At 41.7% G+C, this 20,568-nt stretch overlaps 1 protein-coding gene across 1 annotated transcript in view; it reads left to right on the forward strand.

Moving 5' to 3' along the window:
- The window catches only part of cdh22 (cadherin 22), a 174,245-nt gene that overhangs the window by 40,287 nt on the left and 113,390 nt on the right, over nt 1–20,568 (forward strand). The window contains exon 2 of the mRNA XM_085777693.1: nt 11,006–11,129. The gene's annotated coding sequence lies outside the window, so the exon portion shown is untranslated. The remainder of the gene's footprint in view (nt 1–11,005; nt 11,130–20,568) is intronic.

The following is a 20,568-nucleotide window of genomic DNA, read 5'->3' on the forward strand; positions in this document are numbered from 1 at the left end:
TAACAGGAGAAGTTACACAATGTATGGTCTTTACTTCCCTCCCTGTCACCCCTCTCCACCAGCCCTCTGCCTTATTTTGCAGTTTTTACGGTGAAAAATAAACATTAACGCGTTCAATTATTTACTAGAATAGAAGTGGTATCTTCAAAGACCCTAGGAAAGTGTTTTGCAGCTGTGCGTGACTGTTTTCATGTAGCTGATGCATTTGTGAGTTTTTTGTGAGTGAGTGTATGCATTAGGGGGCAACATGCTCTCTCAGGTAGATTAGAGGCAGGGGCTGCAGCTAATGGTGCTGGCTAACAAGTGACATTCTCTCATTAAGTGGGAAGATTTGTCTGAGTGGCCAGTTAGTTGGAGGGCATTACACAAGGTCAGAGCCTCTGGCTGCCACGGGAGAATAAGTGAAATAGAAAAGAGGCCGAGTAGACAGGCTAAAAGACAAGATACTCGCTGTGCTGTCTGAAAGCCTCTCTCCTCTCTGACTGGCAGGGCTTGATATGAGGGGAGTCTGAAGTTTGGACTTTGGTCACAGCTGCTTTTGAACATGGAGCTATTTTGGTTCTGCATGGACTCTGCCGGTTTATGTATCTATTTAAACTGACTTTGCTGACCGTCACCAAGAGGCCAGACAGATCCACATGCTCTGTGGAAGCAAGAAGGATCCGCCTCGCCAGGAGGATTGCTAGCAGAATGGGAAATCAATAACGTCAATAGGATGAGCATTAGGATGGCCAAGTGGTTTTAACAGCCCCATTGTCATTCCACCATTTTTGTAAAGCAGTTTGCGGGCCATTCTTTCTACAGTCTTCGGTTTTCTGGAGGCTGAGGGAGACAGACAGCGAGACAAAGAGAGGAGAGAGGCGAAGGGAAGCAGCCCGCAGACAATCAAACTGGAAGCATATTTCTGACAAGTCTTCTGTTCGACAGCCATTCACAGGGGCTTTCAAGGTGTGATTTTTTTTTCCAGACCATCAGCCGCTGAATTGAACCATAGTTGTTTTCTCATCAGCGCTGAACACTACACACAACTTGCCCTTCACCGAGGAGGCTGACCTTTTTGAGCAGGCACCCTAATAATACAACAAGTTAACTTTTAGTTTTTGTTATTGCTGGACAGATTTTTCACTTCTATATACCCCTTTATATTCACACACATCATGTTATTACTCTACTTAAAACAAACAAACAAAATAATGAAGTTAATAAATTGAACCTATAGCTGGCCTGTGCACATATTGTTTGATATGAAACAAGAAAAAGGACTGTTACCAGCCCCATTCATTCAAATATGTGTAATATGTAGGCTAATTCAAATGTAATCTGTTCAGATGTTCTCTCAGCCACCACAGTTTTATTATATTGTATATTGTTCTAAGGCGTAATCTGCACCAGTTGCAAGGAACAACTGAACAGCCATGTTTTGTGCAACAGTGCGACTATCAGTCTCAGAGCAGAAAATGTGCCTCCATATCTACACAATCATCTGGGTCTATCTGGATTGGAGTTATACCCTGGTGTGAAATCAGAGATAAGGGGTGCAGGGCAACCTCCCTCTATCTCACTGAGACTGCAGAGAAACTAATGAAAACTTAGCAACACAGAGCAGCACATTCAAAAGTAAAAAAAGAAAGAAAAAGAAATAGCATCATTATCCTGTTGTGTTGTTCTAACACAGTTTTCATTAAATCCTGTGTTGTAGCGCAAAAATGGTTCATCAAGATGTTTTTTTTTTTTTTTTGCCCTCAGTCAGTCAAATAATTTCACAGCTCCAGAGGGAAAAAAGGGATAACTGACATGCGGCAGTCTTACTGCTGTCACACAGTTACATTGATGGTCATTTCCCCAAATGCCAGTGTTCTCATAAAAGCATCACTTTGACGTGTCATTTAGCCTCATATCTGTCGAAAAGCATCACATACATCATCTACTTTTTTTTTGGTGGCATTTCTTCCGACCAAATCCCTCTCACAAAGATAGGTTAATCTAAATGTTAATCTGAATCTTAATGTCATTCCTCATTTTCACACTGCAGCTCTGCTCTGTACAGTACAGCATGTGCAGATGTGCTTAGTGTGCACAATTGTTTAAGTTAGACAATTAAATTCAGCAATCCCACTTCCCCCTATCATAAAAGTGTGGATTATTATTACGGATGAAAGCATAGTTAATTATTGGTCCAGGGGAAAATGGGCTCTTTGTCACTAATAATTCCTCTTAGCGGATGCACAGTAAGTCTTGTAAAGGTCATCTTCACAACTATGGCTCGACATTCCTGCTCCTTTTGTTCTACGTATACATTGTTGTCCGTCGACAATGTGAGATTCTCTTATGTTTGAAGAAGCACTTTTTTGTCATCAAGCGTTGGTGGGGGATTTAAGAAGTTTAGTCACGGGCAGGTTCACAGTCACTGTGGGTGTGTTCAGAGGCACGCGAGGAGAGATGTGTGATGATGAAAGTCGACTGCGGCTGACAAGAGGAAGAGCAAACAGACAAAAGCAAGGATTAATAGAGGGTGAGTGAGACAGTCGTGCTCTCTTAATACTCCCTTGTGATTCTCGAGTCACATAGTCTTAACAGAAGCAGCACTTGTAGAAATTTACTTTGTGCTGCTTCATTCTCAAGAGGAACATTTAAAAACAAGATTTGGTTTAAGACAGATCTGTGCAGCTGCCATCAATTACAGAGAGACACAACGTAACTTTCTTAAAAAAAAAGATTTTAAAGTTTTTAACAAAGAATCTATAGATGAAAGAGGACAAGCATACAGAGATGTGCATCTACTGTATGTGTTTTAGACTCTCCACTTTATTTCCAACCTCTATTGTAGTGTCTCTGTTCTCTAAAGATCTGGCTAGACAAATAAAATCCACGCATTCAAGACAGGTGCTTGTTGACAACTCAATCCCGTCTGAGCTCAGACTCGTGCATCTGTCAAATATAAATTATATGCAAGCTGTTAAATTTTAACCTTCATTTGTTAAAAGGTAACTATTACTGAGGAGGATAGAGGAGTATTTCTGTATTCTAGGCTGGCGTTTTCTGAGGCGTCTCAAACATCTTAATGAGGTCTTCTCTGGGAGCAACAGGGTAACGCTCGCACGCTCGCACCCAGACTGGAGAAGCATGCTTTTGAAAAATAAGAACAGCAAAAGTGTTCTGTGGTCGATGCCTGGTTGAGGTGAGTTTCAGAAAGTGCTGCACTAAAAAAAGACAAAAATGAAAAAGAGACATCAGACATACAGTACTATACAGGTGGAGGAATGGAGTGAAACACGTCACATACTCAACAGTTGTTATACAGACAGGAACGTGGAGGCATTTCCTGAAACCTTAGCTGAAGCATACAAAACAGAAAGCAGTCCAAGGATTCATATCTCACACTTTAACACTTGAACACCTGAGTGGAAATAATTTATAGTTCATTCTGCACTAAATTTAAACCTAGGTTTCTATGCTTTTCAATTTATTCTGCTCTTTGTCTGAGTTAATTTGGCACCACTTTGTTTCAAATCTGCGAACATGCAGCATAGCCTTGGGGCTGCGCTATAGCTTACTTATTTTGTAAGACTTGTCTCATCCATGAGGTTTAAATATCAGCACTGAAGATTCTCAAGTCGTCAGCCTCACCACATTGGATAGACCAATTTAATAGGGCTTCACTTCAGTCTGGCTCCATAAACAGATAAGAATAACCCAGAGCAGCTGAGAGAACCTTTTCCTCTCCTTGATCGTGTTATCTTAAAGGCATATTCTTTCACTTCTACCGGATACTGTCATGTTTCTCAGCCCATGTTTTATTTCTCTGCTCTGCGCAGGGGAGCCATGTGCCAACTGAGAAAAGACAGGGGAAATTGCCCCTTCCCTCTCTGTCTTTTTGACTCACTGTAGCGCTCCCCTCTTCCTTTTCTCAGTAGTAAATAATGCTTTTTCATTGCACGCGTCCTCCAGCTCAACAGTGTGTTGAAAGCATTTTATGAAAATCAGTAGGTGTTTGAAGTTGAAGCTTATACCAAACTTAAATCTCTTGGCCTGCTACCTCGGCCCCTCCCCTTTCCTCATTCTTTTTGATATGCAGGCAGAGTACACAGCACTGATTGAATTTGTATTCGTTTTTTTTATTTTTCTTCTTTGAGACCTAATTTCATCAAATGCATCGGTATTACTGAATTTCTGGTGGTTGATAAGCATCCCTGCAATCATTTACCCTTGATGTCTTTTGGAGAAGATTGCTAGATGAGAGGGAAGAAGAAAAGGTGGCTGATTGACTTAGATATTTGTTTTGCTTTCTAACTTCTGTTTGAAGTGGTATACACGCGAGTGAGGGGGTGCTTATGAAGTCTTGTGAGTCTCTAACGCTCCCAGTGTAGATTCATTTAGCGTGATATGCTCTTCAAAAATTCCACTTTACCAACCGCGCTCAGTTTAGCTCTCTCTCCCCCTTCCCCGCCTCCCAACCCCCTCTAAACGCACATAGCGCCGACATCCTGGCAGCCAGGCTGACATTTTTTTTTCTCCCCCTGTAAACACACCAAGTCATAGGCGCGTACACAAACATGCTCACACAATAACGCAACGACGTTCAGACTCCAACACAAACAAAACACATCACTGAAGGCTCCGTCAAGCTTGTCAGATTTGACAGCCTGTCTGTCATTAGCATAGTTTTGCCTCGCAAATCAATAACGTCTCTGGCCGCTTCGAGTCACTTGCTGAAGTTGGTGTCTGTTAGAAAACGTGAACGAGTGGAGCACAGAACACAGATTGCAACTTGTTCGCTGTTGAGAGAAAGCTTTCGAGGCTCATGAGTCTGTGGATGCATTTAAAATTTGGATAAAGAGATAGAAACTGTGCACAGTAAGAAACAGGCAGCCACACATGCTCTACCTCTCCCACATCAACACACACACAGTCAGTGAATCATAACTTGCTGTGTTTTTAGCCATAGGGAAGTCCTTTATCCACATAACTAGATTAACTCACAGTGAGCTCTGATCAGCTTAATTTGGATTCAGCCTACTTACCCCTCCCTGGTCTGCCTGTCAGTATGTCTGCACGTTCATCTGTCATTCTGTCGACTTGAATGGCAAGATATTTGCCTGCGCGTCTCTGTGTCACTTTATTTAACCATCTCTGTCTGTCTCGTCTTTACCAGGGATTACCACCGGCAACGCATACCTCCACTCATTCTTAGCTTTTCCTGCATCTGTCACTCTTGTTTTGTTGTTTCTTAAATAATATAAGAATCTGTTGCCTAAGAAAGAATGGATGCATAATATTATCCACATTTGTTTGTTTCAGAAAGCAAGACAATTGCTCTGGGTAGATGATCATTTCTTTTTTTTTTTCTTCTGTTTTTAAACTACATGTATTGAACTCATTCTGTTTCCATGTCTTGGCAGGGTGTCAATTCACTATATTGACTGCAATAGTCCCACAGTGCTTTTGGATTACAGAGTCTTTAGAATGTCCCCAGGGACTGACTGACAATAAAATAACACGGGGCATGTGGAAACTGTCTAATTTTCCTGAATAAATCTCTTATTTCCAAACAGTTAGCATTTGTGACAAAGAGAAAATTGGATACAGTTTTCAAATCACATCCACTATTCACGACATGATGATGATATTTCAGTATTGTATTTTTTTTTTCATTCACCGACAATTCAGTTAAGGCAGAAGCTTCTTTTAATACTTTATTATTTCTGTTAAGGTCAGTCGCCCATGATGTAATGATGCTATTCAAAGGCAACCAGACAGCACTCTGTTATTCAGTTATATTTGTGCAAATAATAAATATATCTTGAAATATCAGATGGGTAATGGAAATGATGATAACTAGTTGACAATGAATATTTAATTGCGTTGTTTTCTTGAATCTACTCCAGCAGCATATTTGATCTCACACTGTGCATGAAAGCATTTCCCACATATTTCATTGCCAAAAGGAGTTTGGTAGTCCACAAAACCATAGTCCAGACAAATACTGTTAACTACCATTTGTTTGGTTGGAATAACAGCTCCAGGGATGCTTAGTTTGTCATTAATTATTAAAATTCTTGTAATTGGATCATTGATCTAATGAGCAAAAGTTTGTGAAGTTTGTGTTTGTATGAACTGTTTTGTACTGAGCTTGGTTCAATATAAGTTGTTAGTCACATAGCCAGGCCTGTCTGAAAAGAAGTGTTGTAAGCTCGTTGCCCTTGAAACACTTTCCCTGATGATCTACAGAAGTCACTTAAGACTCGGTGGATGAGAGAGCGAAAAGATTTGGCCTTTCGGGACAAGAGGATACTAAGAGGTCAATGTCCTATTACAGGGCTGAGCTTTTGTTCACTAAACCAAGGTTACAGCGCCGCGTAACCAAAAGTTCCTACCCTCTTTGGCTGGCGAAGATGGGCCGCAAGCCTGGTTCATTACTGAATTCTGGAGAAAAGAGACAGCAAGATGAGGGCGAAACATGGAGAAAGGGATGGACACAAAATGGGAGGGGAGCAGGATAAGGAGGCATGGAAAGGAGAATTATATGAAGGTCCGGGGGGAGGGGAGGAGGTGACAGATAGCAGGACAGAAAGCATGAGATGCTGAGGAAAAGAAGGAGGATAGAAATAATGAGGGATGGAAGGAAAGTGGGGATAAGGGAAGGAATGGAGGAGAGGGAGGGGCCAGCAAAGAGGGAGCTGAGTGGAGCTGAGAAGGCGCTGGGCCTGGGGGATTGCTGCGCGTTTATCCTCCTCTGCAGCAGGCTTCTGAAGCACTACCTCAGGAAAAGACTTTAAAGCAGGGTGGCTGCTGCTCTGCGCTGATCTGTTAATACCCACAGATACATGAGGCTTCGCTATAGTACTCTGGGGGTGGGGTGGAGTGGGACAGTGTGTATGTGAGTTTGTGTGTGCTTTTTTTGTTATGTGTTCAAGGATCATATCATATCTCTGCAGACGATATCCCATCCCCACTGCTAGCTTGCCCCAACTCACCCGGAGACATGAAGTTACCGAAGCGATTAAAAGATTAGATTGGACTATCATGTGGCTGTGTGTCAGCATTGTCACCTAAAGCTGCTGCCGTGAGTGGGGGGCGGGGGGGTGTGGGCGGTGGTGGGGGGGGGGTATGACTACCCTGTTTTAGGATCCTGTATAAATAGACTCCCACCCTCTGGGAATTGGTGTAAAACTCCCTCAGAGCCACTGTATGCAGCAAAAAATACACACACTGGGAGGTGGAGAGGCTGCATGGGATTTGTGCTGGCTGCTTCACAGAGGACCATGTCCTGTGCTCTCGGGGGGCCTGTATGATTAATTCAATGAAAAAAAGGCCTAAGGGGGGATAAAGATGTAAGATGTGAAAGATGAGTTTCTTTGTGTTTGGCCATCTCATTTCAAAAAAGAGCGAGAGAGAGGAATACATTTGAGACCATTTATGGGATCAAATCAGGGTCCGTAAGAAATTGAGCTCACAAATAATTCCAAAGTGAAGAAACTCAAGTAAATCAATAAATACTGATCAATAAATACTGGTTTACTGAATTACTTACTTCCAGTTGTGTTTTAAAGGTACATTGTGTAGGAATTACTCCCATGTAGCGTTGCGGTTGTATGCCGCAAGCAACTCAATTGTATTTTTCATGCTGCATTCATGTGAAATTGGGCAGACGGCAGACGGACGACAGCCGCTGCACGTAACGGCATAAACAAGCCTCTATTACCCCTTTCCCACTGGCCAAAAAACCTGTTTAAACCCGCTAACAATCGGCTTTTGGTGGCAGTGGGAAAGGCGCACCGAGACGCGGGTCAAACGACTCGGCAAGCGACGCGGGTTAAAATCGCCTTTAATCGGCTCGGCTCCGAACGGCTTGCAGTGGGAACGCCAGACCCGCGTCAACCCGCTAATTTACGTGATGACACTGAACGTTACGTGACGCTACGTCATCGCGCCGGTCGCGTCTCATATCACGTACCAAAACAAAACAAAGCTCTGCTCCGCTCTGCTCTGCTCTCATCCGAGACTGGGATCAAAAGATCAGAGAACACTGACCAAAAACGATAGAAAAAAAGAAAAGAAAAGAAGCGACAGTCTGTTTAATTGACGTGTTGTGCCGCGGACGTCCGTCATCTGGCCGCAGCAGACTCTCTGTCCTCCGCGGTCCTGGTGCTCCAGGTCAGCCACCCAGAGAGTCTGCCTCGGCGGACGGACACTCCGCAGCGGGCGGCTGTGGCATGACTGTGTGTGTCTCTTGCACCGCGGATGAGAGCGGGGCGACTGGTTTATGCTCTGTCTGATCCCTCAGCGGGGGGTCAGACTCGGCTCATTTTGGTCAATGGGAAAGGGGCCAAATGCCGATTGTTAGCGGGTCGACCCGCGTTTAAAAAACCCGCGTCGACCCGCCAATTTTAGTGGGAAAACGGCTTATGTAAACATGTGGTCCATCAGCACGAGGCAAAACAATACACGTGACATGTCATGTCGTGTTGTCATGGCGATGTCGTATTGTTTACCTGACCCACGTTTTACTGTTTACCGGGGGTGATTACTGATGAATGAAAAACATACTTTTTAACGAAATAATCGATTTCCGTGAATAGATAACAGGAGAAGTTACACAATGTCCCTTTAACCTCTGCTTGGCACCCTGTTAGTAACAGGATTTTTTTTAGATGAGTTGGGTCTGACCTCTAAGCAAGCAATTAGTGAAAGTCATCGTGGGCGTTCATTTGATTACCTGGACTGTCCTAAAAATGAGAGGTGTTCTGAAATTACAGGACAGTCATACAATGATTAGAAACAGACAAAATGACACAATCAAAGTGAAAGACTATATTAGAGACATCATGCTGACTTTGTGACTGCTTTGTTGTTCGTTTGAAGCCGAGGACAGAACTATAACAGCCTTTACTGGAACAGGTATGAGTGATAACTTAACGTGCTCTGAAATGATGAAAGCCACTTCAGCGCGAAGCAAAATGAGGTGAGAGAATTAAAAAAGAGAATGAAGGGAAGAACAGAAATAAAAAAAGAACTCACACACACAACAAACAACAACAAAAAAAACAATTAAAGCATCACAGGCCCAGTTCACATTCCACACCATGTTGATGTTTGATCAAGATAATCTCAGAGCTTGGGCTTCTCCTCCAGGCCTTTTGCTGCCACTCAGCAATAATCTTTAGGAGAATCCTTTTGTTTTTCACTGCAAACAAATTGACTCGATGCTAAATGTCAAAACTCCATGCCATGGGCCATCCCAGCTTGCTAATTTAAACATTCAATTATTTTGTGCAACATCTCATCGATTATATAATTGATTTCCATGTTATCTACTCTACTCTTGCACTGACTTTCTAGCAGATGAGAAGCATTGTCAGTGTGCCACTGGCTTCTTTATTCCTCTGCCATCATCTCCTCTTCAACCCTTACTCTTTTTTATCTTCCTTAGACACAATACTGTTGTCTTTAACAGACAGACAATTACAGCAGGGGAGATATTCCGCTCACACTCAACTCACTGTGTCATTATACATCAAAATGTTGTGTCTGTGCCTGCAGACTGTGGGTTGTTTCTTCGACCCCGGCCACTTATCCACTTGATCAAAAATCACCTGTATTCTCAGATAACATGACAGGCTATTAGAAGGACGTGGTTAACCAGGCGTGTGATATCGCCTGCAGTTGTCTTTAACGATCGTGTAAACAGCAGCGCTACTGGGTCACTGCTCGGTTTCATATGCACCGAGCCTCTGCTGCTTGTGTGTTTGTGTGTGTGAATGTGTGCGTTTTCTTATGTACAATGGGATTTCACTCCATAAAACGGCTGTACAGGTTCTAAATCTAAGAGCAAAGAACACAACACAGCCTTGATTGAAATTGGGAATTACTCCTAAAGTTAACATCAATTGCTAGGTTGTTTACACTACTAGTATTCTACACTGATTGTATTGCCATTAAGAGAGATGTAGGTTCCAGTATCTTATCTATTGCTGTATTACCTGGCTGAACAAGAATTGTTTAAATGCTTGACAAACATGTCAAACACTTGGCAATGAATGTGTAGCATTAGCATGTGTAATATCAGAGTCTATTCTGGGTAAAGTTGTCCCTCAAAGTGTAACAGCTGCAACATACAGGAGACTCTCAGATCAAAGGAATAGGTGTTGAATAGGTGGCCTGTTGACGTCTTGAAATGATGCATGCTCTCGCATTCGGGTCATCCAAACATCAACACAGCACAGATGACCTCCATTCCTGCCGGTCGAGCGAGATTGTAAATAATGTTCCCGCTGAATTAAGAGGCCTAAATCCTGGAGCTTCATCTTGCTGACAGAGTCTGTGGCTTGTAATCTGGACACACACTTACAGGGCAAGCAGGTTACTTCAAATGGCCCCCTTTTTTTTCTTTTTTTTTTTGTAATGCCGTCATGAGGACAAAGTTTGTGTGATTAGATTCCACTTAGGCTATAATTAACATAGTTAATAGCTGCAGCACTGTCTCCAGGGAGGGAGCCCCTGTATGCTGGACTGGAGGTGGTAGAGGGAAGGGGTTTGGGGGAGGACGTGGTTTGGAGACTTAAAGCAGGTAATTAAATGAAGATTGTAGGCTATTGAATGATCTTTAGGGGCAAGCACAGCACCTCCTCTTCTCCCTCCCTCTTGTTCCCACTTCTGACCCTCGCTCCCCAGCCCTGCACCTGAGATGAAGATGACAGTTAATGATGGTGTTTTTTAAAACCACTTTAGCACTTGCCCTATAGCTCCCGCCTGCTCTCTCTTGATAGACTAGAGTTTTTCTTTTCTTTTTTTTCCGCCTCTTCTTTCATCCTTTTTCATCCTGGGTCCACACCATTTTTCTCCATGTTCCATTAGCAAATTGCCTCCCCCTCTTTCTCTCCGACTTGTTCCCACCTCCCCACCTGCCCCCTAACCCACCCATTACAAATCTAACTGGAGAATTTATTTATTTAAACTTGGGGGAAAAAACAATGAAGTTCACTGAGGGGTCTGTTTTATTTTGCAGAATTTGGAGAGGAGCCACAGAGCCTGAAAGAGACTAATGTTGGATGGCATAGTAAAGTCAACCTGAAGTACCTGAGAGCCATCATTTGCACGGAGTGGCAGCAAGGTCATCTGACTAAGGGATGGTGAGTCTGTTATTTGCATATGCCGTGGGCTATGAGGTAATAAGGTCTGCTTATCCTCTCCATTTTAATCATTTTAAAAAGTGTTAAGACAGCCATTAGTAAACTGACCAGCAGACTGTTTAATTTGCTTAGCCATTATATATATCTACTTTCCTCTACAGTGATGGCCTGGAAAAGATAATACCACACACCTTTTTGTAGAATACTCAGAGAAAATTACAAGCTACTTAACTACATATCGTCAACAATCTGTACAACTAATGTTATAGCATTACATCTTACAGCATTACACACATTAAGTGATTGACAGGCCACAAAAAGCAGGTTTGTTCTGAGAAAATAATTACTCTAAAGCATAGAAGCAAAGCAGGTACAGTATAGTGTTAAAGCTGAAGGCAAGTCATCATATCCTATCATGTAATGATGGCAGAATCTATTGCTGAATAAATACATTAATGTGATCCATTATTACTAATCAATTAAATTCTCCACATATTTGTATGCAGAGCATAACAGCTGCATCACATTTGGGGTAATCAACACTTGATTACCATAATAAAATAAGTCAGTTAGTTAAAGCTGAGTCGATTAAACAGAGAGAGGGAGAGAGGGAGAGAGGGAGAAAGACAGTGTTTCCTGTCTATGTGTGATTCACTCAATATTCTGTCCTCATTAGTGTTTCACCACAGCATGTGTATTCCCAATGCTCTGGATTACCCCATATCCCAAAAAAACTGCTGAGTCAGTCAGCTTAGAGCCCTCACAGACCGCTCCTTGTCTTAATGTGTCTAGTCCTGTGTCAGGTCTTTGGATATCAGGGTTAATATCTAACTGAAGGATCCAACCTTCGAGATTATGTGTGTTTGATTTTGTTTACACCATCTGCCATCAGATGTAATTGAATGTACTGCATGGTATAATCTGATACATCCGGGGGTGATGTTTTGCTGCCGCTGTCGTTTTGTGTGTGTGTGTGTGTGTGTGTGCGCTTGTGAGTGTGTGTATGAGAGAGAGAGAGAGGGAGAGCAGTGTTTCATAGCCAGTAGATGCCCTGTAGGAATCCAAAATAGCCTGTAGATGTCCTGCGGGAATCAGTCCTGGCCGTATGGTAAATCATGCTCTCTGAGCTTAAGTCTTATCTCATTAAGGTGATATCCTCTGCATTTGATTAAGGTGTTTAAAGGTCCCACACATGCTCATGGACATATTATAGGTTGGTATTCATCAGTGTGTCCACATTTGATAAAAGTTAATGTTTTACTGCAGCCGTACTTAAAACAGTTATATGATATTTCAAATAGTAAAGATCTGAACCAGAGCTACTATACTTGGAAAGCCATAAGAATTATAACCTTACAGTTTTGTGAGATTTTTGTTTGATGTTTCATTCATGTTTATGGTCATGTGTAGGTTACTAAGTTGAAAATAGCACTACAGTATGTTATCAATCTGAACATCTAACTCAGTCATTCCTCATGTACCACAAACCTGAGGCAGCTGGTGCTTAGGTTTGACATACACATTAACATTTTAGTCTGATGCTGCCATGAAGAGTGATGAGTGAGCAGCTACAGCAGGGGTTCAGTGTCAGGCTCAAGGACACTTCGACAGGGCACAAGGTTGCGTCTGGGACACGTTGGCACTTGAGGTGATTAAATCGTCTCCGTTAATATCAGGTGTGTCTAACTGGCTGATATACCACCCTCAGATAGTAGTTTGATTTGTTCACACCTTTTCATGTGAAACACCATTATGCTGCTCCTTCACCTGCTGTTGCACAGTCTGTGGTGTTGCCTGGAAACCAGCACAACCTATTGTTTGTATTGCACAGAATAAAACTAATTAGATATAATGTGTAAATTTGTGAGCTTTAGAGGTGTGGGCAGTTTCCTTTTCAACCTTTGGACCCAGTTGTGCCAGCTGTTGTACCCTGCTCACAGTCTTTATGCTGCGCTATTTAACCAAAATATAGTGTTTTAAACATAATTAAGCCATTAGGCACGCATATCCTGCCAGACTTATCCAGAATTAACATTAATACCTTGCAGGGATGGAGAATGTTACAGGAGGAAAATGCATTTCATGTGTTTATACAAGGTTAAGCAACAGCATTTGTCATCATAATAGCAACAGCTACAGTATAGACTTCAAAGCTAGATCCCGAGAAATACAAAAAGAGGATGTTACATGTGATTTGCTGTGTTTTTATTTTATTTCTACTCCACTGAGGTTCTGCAGTTCAAAGAGGTAGACTGAAAGTATGTCACTGGTACCGAGCCAAGATAAGGTATTAGCTTTAAATCCTTTAGCACTGATCAAAACCAGACTTACTCCAAACATGAACTTTACTCACACACACGCAGAGAAACTGGTACATCTCACAACACACAGACCATTACACACAAACAACACAGTTATACTTTGATGACAACAACTTGAACAATAGTACCAACAGCAGTGACCTCTGTGGCCTGGTTTGTGGGCCAGATGACAGTCAGTGGTTGATCACATCGTGTGGAGCTGCTGTCATGTAGTCAGGGATGCTGCTGCTGACCCGTAGTCCCTCTCTTTCATCACACTGTGTTCTATATTTATTTTCCGTTCATTTTTAACAACTGCAGTATCATCAATAATGCATAAACAAACAAGGCCAAAACATTGTTATTGTGATCCTCTATCAGTCTCACAGTTATGGCTCTATTCTGTAGTTGCATTGTTACACAGTGATTAACCTTTGAATTATTCTAAACTTGTGTGTTGTTTTATATTGTACATTTTAATCAGTCCCTAATGTTCATTTTGAAACAATAAGTTAGACTCAGATTCAGTCCTGAAGAACAGTTTTGCTTGGGGGCTCTGGAATGATGGGAGATGGGGATGGCTCTTTAGAGTAAGTTGCTCTAGCCCCAGAGGTTTAACAACTAAAGATTTGGATTAACTTCTTCAAATGAAAATATGACTGTTAAGTCTGCATGTCTGCGTTGGAGGGTTTTTAGAGGCTTTTGCAAATCTCAAATTCTCACAGTTTAGTAAAATTTGTAATGTGCAAGCTCTAAAAATGAATGAATATTTACAGTACATCTGTCTGTGAAAGTGTCCAACCATATAGGTTTCTCCCATTAGTTTGTTTGCACATCCACTCATATCCTGTATCTGTAACTGTGTGTGTGTGTGTGTGTGTGTGAGAGAAAGAGAGAGAGAGCGGGTTAGACTTTCCGAGTTTGTTTGCCTATGCTTGTGTATTCGTATGCCTCCATATGTTTCATAATCCAGTAGACTGGCACACATCATAGTGTTGGGAGCTGGGGAATTCAAAGCATTCTGCCACATTCATCAGTCCAAAGACACAGACAGAGAGAACTTATGTGGCTGTGTTTAGCGTATTACACAAAATAAAGAAAGATTTCGACTGTGCACGGGGAGAAGCAGCCTTCACTGAATGAGGAATCCACTGTGGAGAAAATTCAAAGGGGCAATTTTACACCAGCTTATGTGCAAGTGAGTGAATAGAAGGATGCGCACTGCCTAGAGACCGCCAGATGTTACACAAGGGGATCCATCTACAGCAAGACTGACCAAGGGTGGAATGATTCTAAATTGGCTCTGAAAAATTGGGTCCTCACATACAAACAGATGAAGGAAATATTTGGGGAACAGTATGTTTTAAGTGAAGAAGAAAAAAAAAAGGTTCCCAGTCGTGACTCAGTGCCTGTTTCATTACCTCTCAAAAACTAGACTGCAGATTTCAATCACTTTTGGTGGGAGGTCCACCCCATGGGCCAAGGAATGATTAGTCTTTGGTGCAGATCCCAATTTAGATCCTTAAAGGATTTCTTAACATTACAATATTTTTATACATTTTCCCATCAACTCCTGCACTTAATTGAAAAATCATCCAGTTCACATCACCGTTTACAGTTTAACTTAAAAATAGGGCAGATAAAAGATCCGTAACATAATTCTGTTATTCATGTAATAACACATACAGCACAGAGTGAAGGTGCAGACTTGGCAGAGGTGCTCAGAGGTGTACAGTATGTGCTCTCTGTGTGCTCTCTAGTTTTACAGCAGCAGACTGATGAATCAGCAGGGACAATGTCTTCATGTCGACTCTGTGTAATATGATAAGGGATACTCTACAGTATGTGCACCTCACAACCACAAACAGTGTAGTGTATTGCGGGTATCATACACTTGAAACACAAGTACAGTAACACTGTGTTCACACATTCATAGACACAATTATTTATTATTATTGTTGGCTTTTAAAGGTACATTGTGTAGGAATTACTCCAATCTAGCATTGCGGTTGTACATCGGAAGCAACTCAATCGTATTTTTCATGCTGCATTCACGTGAAATTGGGCAGACGGCAGACGGACGACAGCTGCACGTAACGGCATAAACAAGCCTCTCTGTAAACAAGTGGTCTATCAGCACGAGGCAAAACAATACATGTGACAATATGTTGTCATGGCGATGTGGTATTGTTTACCTGACCCACGTTTTACCGGCTTTCTCTGGACTTCTGTGCCCAAAGTGACATCTGGTTTGTTATTGACGGCCGTCTGCCCGACTGCACGTGAATTAGGGCTGTCACTTTTTAGAAAAATGAGGTTCGAATGAATATCGAATGACCCGTTTTCGTGAATAGGTAACAGGAGAAGTTACACAATGTCCCTTTAAAATTCGAAATGTACTTGTCAAGTATTTAGAGTATTTGTTTATTCAAGTCTATTAGGTAAATGCTTTGTGTCATGTGTCCTTCATGGAGCCTACCTGGCTTTGAAGCCATTGTCACTGTGAGGCTGCAATCCAACAATAAATGAGAACTGTGACTGAGGTAACATGGTTACAACCCTAGAAATAAATGGTCACCTTTTTTTTTCTAGCTGCAAAGAAAATGGATGATTTTATACTGCGATTCAAAGATAGTGGATAATCTTATAAAGACAATAAAAACACACCCAAGAATGAGACGACTGTGTGTTCAAACCCTGTTATCCATCTCCAGAGATACTGTGATTCCATGGCAGATGGGAGAGGTGAGATGCAACAGCGTTGTGCACATTGATCATTACTTTCAGCAAATCCAATCCTAGAGATCCCAGAGATATCCTAGAGATTGAAGCAAGCGCTGGTTTAATCATTCGGTGTGTTAGCTATGGCAGGTGGCTGGCAGTCAGGCGTGCTCCATGTAAAATCCCGCTCCTGTTGTGTTTATTGATCTTTTATCTTTTAAGAAGTAACAGACAGGTCTTTTGTGTTTGCATCTGTAAACACTGATGATGGTTGTAAGCTGTGTTGATGCAGACATTGATTGTAACTGATTACAACGTGGTGTATGGATGTGGTCGGTGCATGTAGATGTAGAAGGGGTTCCTGTCTGGATTTGCAGCACTCCTCCTACATTTCTTCTTTAACTATTTATATACAGTAAATCAAAGAATTGAATGTCTTATGAGGAAAACTGTGTGTAGATCAAGACTGTTGACCTGTCATCAAAGGCGACTGCAATATTCACCAAGCAGCCAGTGTTCTTAGCATGTTTTACAGTTTGTAGTACATGTTGTTTCCTATGTATTGCATGAGCTGACAAGATAGCACAGTACAGAGAACAGCTACTGTATGGTAGGGCCGCTTCTGTGATTCCTACATTCAAACTAATAAGTTCCCATAAGTCTTTTCTTTGTGTTTCAAAAGCTTCCCTCACATTCTGCGAGCTCTCAGTCCTTCTTTGACTTCCTTCTCTATCTTTCACCAGCTGAAAAAAAAGAAGAAAAAAAAAAGGAAAAGAAAACCCACAGACTTGAAACCGGAATGGAAATTCTGCCAGGCACTGCCACCTCCTCAGATGCAATAGTGAACTAAGCAAGGGGATCTTTGAGGAAGCAAAGGGACTTTTAATGAACAGGCCCTTTATTGATCTGTGGACAAAACAGTCGTTAATTATGTGCGGGTGGGCATTTAATTGAGGGAGCGAAACAAGGTCCCTGCTTGCTAAGCTAATGCATGGTCAAGAATTATGAGAATTTGATTGAGTCCTGTGCCATTAGGGTAAAGGATAAGACACAAATGATCACTCAGCCAATGCTTCTGGATCTTTCCTTCTCCCTCCTGCACTCATGTCTTCTCTCTTCTGTCTCTTCCTGTCTTTGTCTTTTAGCAAGTGTCTTTCAGGCAGTTACTGCTCTTCTTTTGTTTCCAAATTAAGAGGAAATGCCCTCTGTCTCCTTATTATCCTCATCTCTCTGTGCTCTTTTATCATCTGCTCAGCCCAGTCTGACTTGTGTGCCTTTGATTTTCTGACTTGTACAAATGGCAGCAGTGAGGAAGTGTCAAAAGCAATAGTGAACATGGAGGAGGAGCATATTGACTCAATATGCCGCGTGTATGTATGTGTGTGTGAGTGTGTAATCGCACCCATGTTTCTATGGTCTGTGCAGTGATTTGTGGTTGTCAGTCATCGTCAGGCAGCCAACTGTCGTATGCCTCCACTTAGTCAGTCACATTAAGTACAAGCACAAGTCCTCTGGATCTGTGCTGTCTGTCTGCTACATTATCTCTGTGAAGCCTCTGAAACTGATGGTCATTTAATAGGTTCTCATAGTTGCAGTGAACGATTCTAACTGCTAAATTAAATTCCAATGATTATTCTGTTCATTTACAAGAGCTGAAAAACAAACCCGAGAGGAAGATGAATTAAAGACAAAGCATTAAAAACTGCTGAAGTGGAGAAATGAGAGCGAGATACAAGTTTAACATGGTGAAGTAATAACAAATGATTAATTACCTCCATTTATGATCTAAAATATCCCAACCCATCATTTTGAGCTTTTCCGTGTTATTCTACAGTAAGATTGTGCTGAAATAAGTCCAATGCAAGTACACACACATTATCGCAAATGTGCACTGCCTGCACAAGCAGCCATTTGGTTGGTTGGATGCAGGGGTGCAGATCCGATGTCAGGTTTGGGGGGGGGGGGGGCACAAAGGTGTTTTTTTTTTTTTTTTTTTTTTTTTGCCCGTATGCAACTCATACCATGCCACCATAAATCACAACTTGGTAGAGGGTCGCCATATTATTCAAAAAGTACTGCACAGGGAATCATTCTTGTTTATTTGTCCTAAACAGCCAACGGCGCGAATCACTGATTACTTAACTGTTATATTAGTAAATCATTACAGGTATGTAATGTCTACTCACGTTCTTATCTTTCGCCTCCCTCCAACCTTCAGGATCCCCAATTCTTCTCATAATCTTCCTTTTCTCCCAGTATGGGACTACTTTATGCATGATTAATTGATATAGATGAATATCAAAATATGAAGCCCTAAGATTGAGGGGGTCGTTTCTTTAAAGCCTGCTGATGTCATCAGCGTCTGTGTATGAAACTACCCATTCATTTGCATCCTAGTGAAGGAGACCAGAGATGGGATGTGGAGTCAGAAATATATTTGTCAATATCATTTGTTCCACCAGTTCAATCATTTATTTTTAGATCTGAATCTAAAATGTGAAGAATGTGAAGTCTGAAAATACAGTTGTTCGATTTTGAATAATTTAGGGTATTTTTATTGGGGGGGGGGGGAATTAATGTCCCCCCTCCCGGGATCTACACCCATGGTTGGATGAGCCTGAAGTCACCTGTCCTGTGGTGTGCACTATAGACAACAATATAACCAGTGTCACTCACACTACAGACACTTCCACAGATGAATGGTGGTGTTTAGCTGAGGAACTACACAAGGTGTAATCCCTACAGGGGATGGGTTACGTCGCCTGAGCAGGAGTGCATAAGCTCAGCATGACTTAGATTCTCATTAAAAGAGGCTTATTTATCTCTACACCTTCTAAAGAATCAAGCCTGGCGTTTTCAAGTCTTTGGGCTGGCAGCAATTACCATACCTATCAAGTAGCTTTTATAACGCCTGTTCTGTGTCATAAGAAAGATGTGCCAAGCTATTACTCAAGCTGCTGGCACTTTTCACAAGGTGTAAGTGCTGAATGCGCTCTCAAAATGGATTTATGTAAAGGGATCAGTTTCTGTGCATGGAAAAAACACACACATCCATTTTAGAAGTTAAAAATATAGCTTTACAATTTTTTTCTCGTCTGCAGAGAGGCAAATAATATCGAAGCTGTAAGTTGTTTACACCTCTTGTGTTGGGGGATTTTAACTGCAGCTACGCTTTTTATTTGTCAACACTAAGTTTAGAAAATTGTTCCTCCTCTAAACATCAACTTAGATTTTGTTTTTGCCCTTCTCTTTAAAGTTGTATTCATCCTTGTTTTAACCACTAGTCATCCCCATTTCTTCGAACAGAGATGAGAGCGGAAGAAGAAGCAGAAAATTAACAGAATGAAATATTTAACAAAAACACTGTGGTGTAACCACAGGAGATGAGGAACAGGTTAAACATGAATTAATAAAACATGGAATAAGCGTCAAATACTGTTATATCATTCATTCTCAAAAGAAAACTTTTATTCCATGTTGATTCTGATCATGGTGGCTCCTTAAATAACCCAAATTCTACTGGTACAAGTATTTCTTTGTTATTGTAGTTTAAATTTCAGTGCAATTCCCAAGAGAGATAATAGAATACTTGATAAATTTGGGCACTGATCCTGATGTGATGAAACACAAAGCAACTCCTTGAGCTCAGTGTATCCAGTGTGAATTTAGCATATAAAAAGACGAATCCATACATTAACCTTAATAGAGCTACACCTCCTTAATAATGCAAACAGTCCTCCAAGTGTTCACCTTGTGTCAGGGTCTGCTTGAAGAAAATTCCTCTGCTTTATAGTGTTGTGTGACTAGCCATGATATCCCACTGCTGTTTGGAGGGCTATTACTGTCACAGTAACCCAACGGGATGTCATTATATGGCCAGCAGCTGTGACTATTTGTTTTTTTTCCTCCTGTGTTACTGCAGCCTTACAGCTGTGCTTCTGTCTGCGTATGAGCATGAAAAGGAATGTGCACATGCACATATCCCTGTGTGTGCGTATGTGTCTGTGTTTCTCATGCATCTGCTTGTGTAGCATAAAGTGAGCCTGCGTGTGTAATCCGCAATGCTCTTTCCTCCCGGGGTCCATAACCTCCCATTGCTCTATGATAAATGTGTGGCACTGTGGTGCATGTGTGGCCTTAAAAGGAAACGGCCTGGTGGCCCCCGCGGGAGCAGTGCTTCATACTGTGTTCAGACACATCATTACTGCTATGGATCTATTGATTGTTGTGTGTGTGTGTGTGTGTGTGTTTGTTTCTGTAGTTGTGTTGTTTTTCTTTTCAATTAGCTGCACTTTCACACAAATTAAACACGCAACACATGCTGAATTATTCGCCTGGTTGACTCACAGCATAAGCTTTGCCATTTGGGACTGTCACCCATCAGGAAAATCACACAGATCATTCAAATAAAATGACCT

This window comes from Trachurus japonicus, chromosome 5 (assembly GCF_045865225.1).
Source record: "Trachurus japonicus isolate A0001 chromosome 5, Traja_1.0".
NCBI classification, from domain to species: Eukaryota; Metazoa; Chordata; class Actinopteri; order Carangiformes; family Carangidae; genus Trachurus; species Trachurus japonicus.